Source organism: Muscardinus avellanarius (assembly GCF_963383645.1).
Source record: "Muscardinus avellanarius genome assembly, chromosome: 11".
Lineage (NCBI taxonomy): Eukaryota > Metazoa > Chordata > Mammalia > Rodentia > Gliridae > Muscardinus > Muscardinus avellanarius.
In genome coordinates, this window is record NC_137797.1 from 97,579,384 (window position 1) to 97,587,192 (window position 7,809).

Genomic DNA, 7,809 nt, shown 5'->3' on the forward strand with positions numbered 1-7,809 from the left:
GACTGAGTATCGCAGGCCTTATTCCATATTCTTTTGGCCGTTGGCTGTAGACTTTTCCACTTCCTACAACATTGCATCGTGGTGGTCTTTGAAAGCATGGCCAATTATCATGATGATGTAGATTATTTGTTGATAACCTAAAGGTTTGCCTACCTTCTCCATGCCTGACTTCCATGCTTCTATGCTTCTCCCCACCTCTGAAATTTCCCTTCTTTCATGATAAACTTTACTCAGGTCTATATTTCCCAATGAGTAAATTAAACTTTCTAAAATTTCATCCCAGTGTTCTGAACATCTTTGTGAAACCGGCATATCTTTATATTTTGATTTAAAAATACTAGTTTAAAATTTTGTTAGAATAAATCTCAACAGCTTACCCTAATTTCTAATAGTAAAACCATTTTACAAAGAATTGTTTGAAAGTGGAGTATTATTAAAGAATATATCCGTGGTTAGTTGGAAATATTTGTTTTAAAGGACCTTGGGCTGTGGTGGGGTAGATATCATCCCTCCAAATAAAATCAACATAAGCCAAAAACAGAGTAAACACATGATTTAAACATATATGTGGACATACTATTTTTGTTATATAGAATATTATAGATAATTGTCAAAAGAGAACATAAGATTTTTAAAGATCTATTTGATTTTTGTTCCCAAGAGGATTTGTGCCTATTTCACACCCCAATTACTGATTCAGATTACTGGGCTAGAAAAACAGTTTTTTTTAAATTACTCTTCCATATACTATAATACAATAGATTCTTCGGTAAACTATAGGTTCTCCACAATGATTTACTCTTAGAATTGCTCAGAGAACTGTGTAAAGATGTTGAATCTGAGTTACCACTTTCATAAAATCTTATTTCAATGGTTTTGAGTTAGGGGAAATTCAGGCATTAAATGTCTTTAAAACTCCCTGGGAGGTTCTAAATATTAGGTACATCTAAAATTGAGAATTCATGGTCCAGGGTTTATCTGGAGAGACTTTCTCTAAGAAAGATTGGCTATTTTGGCAATTATTTACTTTTTTCTTTAAAACATTCTGAGCTAGATTCCCTAACCTTTTTTAGTGTGTGTGTGTGTGTGTGTGTGTGTGTGTGTGTGTGTGTGTGTGTGTGTGTCTGGGGATGGAACCCAGGGGCATTTGACCTTCGAGCTATAACCCCTGCCCTACTTTTTTTTTATTCTTTATTTTGAAACCGGGTCTCACTGAGTTGCAGAGGGCTTCACGAAGTAGCTGAGGCTGTCCGCGAACCATGATCCTTAGGTCTCAGCCTCCCAAATGCTGGTATTACAAGCGTGCACCACCATGCCCGGCAGTATTTTATATTAATGTTTTGTCACCATAACAAAGAAGTTGCCAAAGTCTATGAGTTTTAACCCCATATTGTCCCCAGAAGCTAACTACTATATGAAAATATTCTTATGTGGGAATCAGGACTGTGAAGAACGGCATCATTGGTACTATTAATGGGCCAGGGAATGGTTAGACTTAGAAGCAGATTTGTTCTAGATTGAAAGCGTGAGCAAGGCATAGAAACATGCGTCTGTTAACCTTCAGTTTACAGTTCACCCTAACAATTTGCTTCTAATAGAACAAAACCAACAAGATCTACTTCCTTATTTTATCTATATACTATAGATTAAAAAAAGATAAAGAGTAAATGCAGTAAAGAAATTATAGGATTGCTTACTCTTGCTGAGGATGGGTTCTGAGATCTGAGTAAGGCTCTTGATGAATTAGTTGTTGTCTTCTCTATTACTAAGTTTACTCACCCCTCCTGCCATGTAATATATAAGGAATCTGCGGTGGAAAGACACAAATAAAAATGACTAGTTTTATATGTGAAAATTACTTAGTAGGCTGAGGGAGGAGGATCACAACTTCAACTCCAGCCTCAGCAACCTAAAAGATCTCGTTTCAAAATAAATTAAAAAGAAAACTAAGAAAGGCTTAGAATGTAGATAAGTGGTAGAGTGCTCCTCTACAATAAAAGTACCTATGAGCCCTATTGCCCTCATTACCAATAATGATCTTGACTTACTGTTTTCTCATGTGCACATTCAAATGATGAGCATAAAATGACATTCTATTCTCATAAGTGGAGTTCTCATCTTATTCCTGGTGAATGCCAACAATACTCAAGGAACAGCAAAGAAAAGAAGGTTAGTTTTCTGGCTCATGGTTTTTCAAATGACTACCATTATTCTTTACCTGAAAATTATTGGTATGTGGGCATATGTAACAATAAAGGCACTGCAAAGATTTTAGCGTAATCTCAAACCTGCTTGAATAGGAAGCTGGAAGATAAAAGCTGGAATGGAGTATAAGAGCCCTGGGTTCATAATCTCAAAACATATTATAAGCTCTTTTTTAAGGACTTGGGAAAAATATACGTCCTCATATTATAAAAAGACTTCATAGCTAGTGTCTTCCAGTTCAATTCTTATACTGTCTCTACAAAGCTATTTCAATGAAAGATATCAGGGCATTTTACTCTCACCTCGAAATACCCATTCACTACCCACATCCAATAATATTTTTAAACCTTGTCCTTGATTCAGAACTCAAGTTGAAAGTTACCCTATCAATTAAATATTTCCTGAATGCCTAACTGAATGTGATTGCACCCTCATCGAAGTGTTCATCTGATTTCATTTCTGTCTTTACATTCTATCTAGTATTTTAATTGCTCACATGAGCTATTTTGTCTCCTTTTTAGATGGCTCCGTGAGGGCAGAGGCATTTTCTTGCTCATCTTGGTATGCCTCACAATAGCTAGTACCTTAAAGTTGGTGCTTAAAAATTATCTGCTAAAATAATAAATACACAACTTCTTCTACTTCTAATTCCAGACAGCTAATTTTTCTTTCTTTCATAAACTGGAGAACAAGAAAGAAATGGTTTGCTCAAACTTGCTATGGCGGTAGATCATTTATTCAGGTCTTCTTGAAGTTGACTCCTTTTGGGGTCAAGTTCATGTTCCAAAGACTTATCCAAAGAATTTATAACAAACCTTCCAATTCCAATAATAGAAATAAGTCAACCTCCCCAAAGCACGGCTGCTCTCTTTCCACAAAAAGTGCACTTACTAATCAAATATATACAGCAAACAACTTACATGTGGTCCTAATGTTTTCTATCCCATTTCCACGTCCTTTGTGTGGTTATCTGTGCCTATGAAGCTTATTTTACACTATTAATACCTGCTTGATAACATACAGAGAGAATAAAATGCTTTTTGATGATAACTACCTTTAGACCTCTGAATCAATGTATACATTTCCCATAGTTAAGCGAAAATGAAGAAAGGAAGATCTTAAATGGAATCAGTGAATGGATCAGTTTAATGGAATCAATGAATTGATTCGTAAATTTATTCCTAGTTTCAAAATTTGGTAATAATATCCTGGAGGTGGGGTGGGGAATATGAGGGAAGGGTGCCTTGTGTTTTCTATTGGATTTCATAAGAAAGCCACCTATATACAAAATGTCGCATCCATTTTTCTTTGCCGTAGAAACCATGTATTCCAACATACTTACCTTACAGTTTAGGAATCTGAGGCCCACACAGTGAATATTAGACCCAGTGGGTCTATTTCTTTAGATATGCAAACTGCAGTTCAGCATACTGGAAGATGTGACTTTTTTATGATGAATAGAAGGATGTTGTTGCCCTAAAGGGATTGACCTAAAATGCTCCTCAAAAATGCCAATGTGATTATTATCTCAAGTTGAGGATTGGAAATCACAAATGCTGGTGGGCTGTGCTAACTGTTGTAGTACCCTGGATCACAAGACGTTTTCCCACTGCATCAATCTTAAGAGTCTCCTGGTCGCTCAAGAAACACTTGAAAAACTTAAGTTCTAAGCAACCTAATGAAGCTTTCAAAAGGTTGCTACAGATCTGATTATGTTTTGAGATTGATTTGATCAGGTTTTATTACTGGTTTAAAAAGGGATGAAGAGCCAGGTGTGGTGGTGCATGCTTGTAATACCAGTACTTGGGAGGCCGAGACAGGAGGATCTCGGGTTCTTGGCCAGCCTCAACTACGTGAGGACCCGTTTCAAAATAAAGAATGAAAAATATGGCTGGTGATATAGTTCGAAAGTAGAATGCCCTTGGGTTCAATCCCCAGTACTGCAAAATAGATTTAAAAATAAATAAATACTAAACAAGGAATTAATATACTGTGTTTATTCTCTCTTCTCCCTCCCTTTCTCTAAGTGCCTGGTACATTGTAGAAACAATAATTTGATTGTTGCTAAAATTAGAGTTTCAAGTGATGTTGTTAAACAAAGAAGTATGTGCTTCATAAAATAATCTTTCCTGTGGAGCTCTTTTATCTTTTCTTTTCTTTAGTAACACCTTCTTTCTCTCCTGCCCATTCCTAGTACCTTGTTGTCTAAAGCTTCTAAAATAACAATGAAATGATTAAAATGGGTAAATTTGGCTCCAGAGCTATTCTAGTTTTATTTTACTCTTAGAGCACTGGAAACAAAAGAAAATTTGGAATAGTCAGACAGTGAAGAGGAAAAGCCAGTAGGTAGATAAGACTCCATTCTGTCACATTGAGAAACAGGAAGCCCCCCTCATACCTCTCCCAAAAGATAGCCAGGATATCTGGTCAAATCTGTAACAAAATAACATTGTTAGCAGTAAGGATGGTGGGTATAGTCCTGCTAAGGAAGAGATGAATTTATTTCCAGAAGAGTCAAAGACCAAAATAAAAATGGCTGGGCAGAAGAATGAGGGTAGGTTGAACATAAAATGTTTCCCATTACTTATCACTGAATTCTCCCTTCTAAACACAGAGAATCAGAAAATGGGCTGTTTTACCAATCCGGTGGGCTTTCCTACCTCTGTAGTTCTGGGATAGTGAACCACAAAAGACTCCAGAATATACTTTTAAAGTCAATGAAGATGCTGGGATGTTCTTGCTCAGCTCAAGATCTTGTTTCCTCCCCCAGTTTTCCATGCACCTCCCCCTTGTTGGCCCTGGGGAGTGACATCAGAATCGCAACTGGTGATATCACCGTCTCTATGGCAACAGAGGGAGGCTGCCAGAAATTGAGCAGTCCAAAGGGAAAGAGGAGGGGTGAAGAGACACTCCAAGGTTCTGGTGCTTAGTTTGGCAAGAGTAGGATCGTTTCCTTCTGATTAATTTTCTCCTTTGTGTGTTTTTATTCCAGAGGAGGAGTATGGGAGGAAAAATGTTGGCCAATGGATTCCACTGAATAAGTATTATGTATTAACAAATCCAGATGGCTGCAGAGGAGAGTAAGATATAAAAAATTGTGAGTCTAGCCATGCATGGTGGTGCATCACCAAATCCCAGTTCTTGGGAGGCAGACACAGGAGGACCACAGGTTTGAGGAAAGCCTAGAACTTAGACCCTGTTTTAAAACAAATTGCTGGGGTTATAGCTCATAAATAGAATGCCCCTGGGTTCAATCCCCAGTTCATGAAAAAAAGAAAAGTCGTGAGTTTATTACTAAATGTCTTATGCAAAGCCCTTAGAAACACTTTGTGTGATCCATCCTAGACTTCTATTTATAAGCATCTTACCACTTGTAAAGAACCACTACCACCACCAACAAAACACAACTTTTGGGATATTTTGCCTAGGCCAGCCCTCTGTGGTTTGTAATTTATTGTTGATGGGCTAAGATAGAGTAGTGCTAACCCATTCTTTGTAATGCCTACCCTGAAAAGATCCAGACCAAGAGACATTTGGACGGACAGTCCTTCAAGGCTTGAGAAAGACTTTATAGTATAGTCTCTTTGAAAATGTTACTTCAGATACTCTCTAATTAATGATGAGTACAAAATATATAAGTTCCATGAGACAACAAGAATTTCCAGGGTGACAAGATTAAAAATTATAATGAATGCCGGGCGTGGTGGTGCACGCTTGTAATCCCCACGCTTGGGAGGCAGAGACAGGAGGATCACACAGGTTCGAAGCCAGCCGCGCTGGCTTAAGGGACCCTGTTTCCAAATAAAAATATAAAAATAGGTCTGGGAGTGTAGCCCGGAGGTAGAAGGGTTTCCAGGAACCCCAGTACCACACACACCACACACACACACACACACACACACACACACACACACACACACACTATATAATGAAATAAAAACTGACTGGTTTATTATAGGCTTGCTTCTACAAAATTAATTTATCTACTGATGATCTTTTCTCACTGAGCTATACTCCCAGCCCTATTTTATTTTATTTTTTATTTTTGTAGTAGGATTTGCTAAGTTACCACAGGCTGGCTTAATTTTTCCATCCTGCTGTCTCACTCTCCCAAGTACTGGGATTACCAGTACGCATCATGACATCCGGCTGTTTCTTCACTTTTCAAATAAATTGGAGACAGGTATGCAGTGTTACATGCCTGTAGTTCCAGTTCTTGGGGGTGCTGAGACAGGAGGGGAGCAGGTTTGAGCCCAGCTTGCAGTAGCTTAGTGAGACCTTTACAAAGTGTGGGTGTAGTTCAGTGGTAGAGTACACAAGGGCTCAGTCCCTAGTTGGGCTGGTTAGTTTAAGATTCCTAGGTCTAGCATTCCATGATTTGGATACTTCAGTGGTGTTTGAATAGGACCACGCATAACCCACATATAATACTTTGCAGCTGAGAAAGCTGCTTCACTGTTACATCATCTGATCCTCACAATAATCTTTTGAGGTTAACCGGAAAGGTATTATTTTTCCTGTTTGGTAAAAAAAACCATCCAGGTCACAACTAATAATTGGTACAACTAGGACTAAATCTCATATTCTGGGAGTTAAAATTAGTGCTCTTTCAACTGTGCCATGATGCCCTGAAGTTAGAATCGAGGACATGAGGCAAGGTTTGACTTAGATATGTTAAATAATAGTTGTTACCCAGGGGTTAGGAGGCTACTGATAGTGCGGTCAATTTATCAGAATCAGGAAAGTATGTTGATCTTTATACTGATCCCAGAATCAAGTAGCAGCAAAGTTTAAGTGCCCAGTGAACATAGGAAAAGGCCAAGAAACAGAAGACAATGTAGCATTACCAAGCTCTGATAAAATTCAAAGATTTCCCCCCCCCAATTTAATCTGGTAGGTGATGCTTCAGTAAAGAGTAGGAGTGAAAGAGTAGAAACGATCCATCTTACAAGCCAAGTAATAGGAAAACTTCTATGCACTACTGGTTTGTTGTTTATTTCAGTAACACACACTCTTTCCCCCTGTAAATTCAAGCACTGAATGAATTACTGAGTGTAGAACGCTCTCTCCCAAACTAGCTGCTTCCTGATACGCTCGCGGTATGCTTTACGGGGTCACCGGTTATCTTTCATGCAGGGACCACAAATGTTCACCAGAATAAAAGTATTTTAAAATGAAAGTACTTATTCTGGAGTCGCCCTAGGCTCCAGATGGCTCTTTCTAGAACAATGTCGATTCCCCAAGGGTTAAAAAATAAAAACCATTAGAGAGAGCCACCTGCAAGCTTCCCCGCAAGGGGGGGGGGAAATGTTCAGAGGGCATCCGTGGCTATTAAAATTTAGTTCAAATTTCAGGAGGCTCACAGATTTCCTGAAGTTCACTCCTGCTTCGGACTCCAAGCTAAGAACTCCTGGATTCATAGGTCAGGGGGTGTTAAGTGCGTTGATAAACGAAAACACGACAAAACAGGACAGTGGAATGGCCACCACTCTGGGTGAGGGCGTCTGAGCAGACTCTGAAAGGTGACTTTTGAGCACAGACTTGCTTTGGTCCAGGTATCTCTCGGAAGAGGGACCAGCAACCAAATGCCAGGGGGGAGGCTTG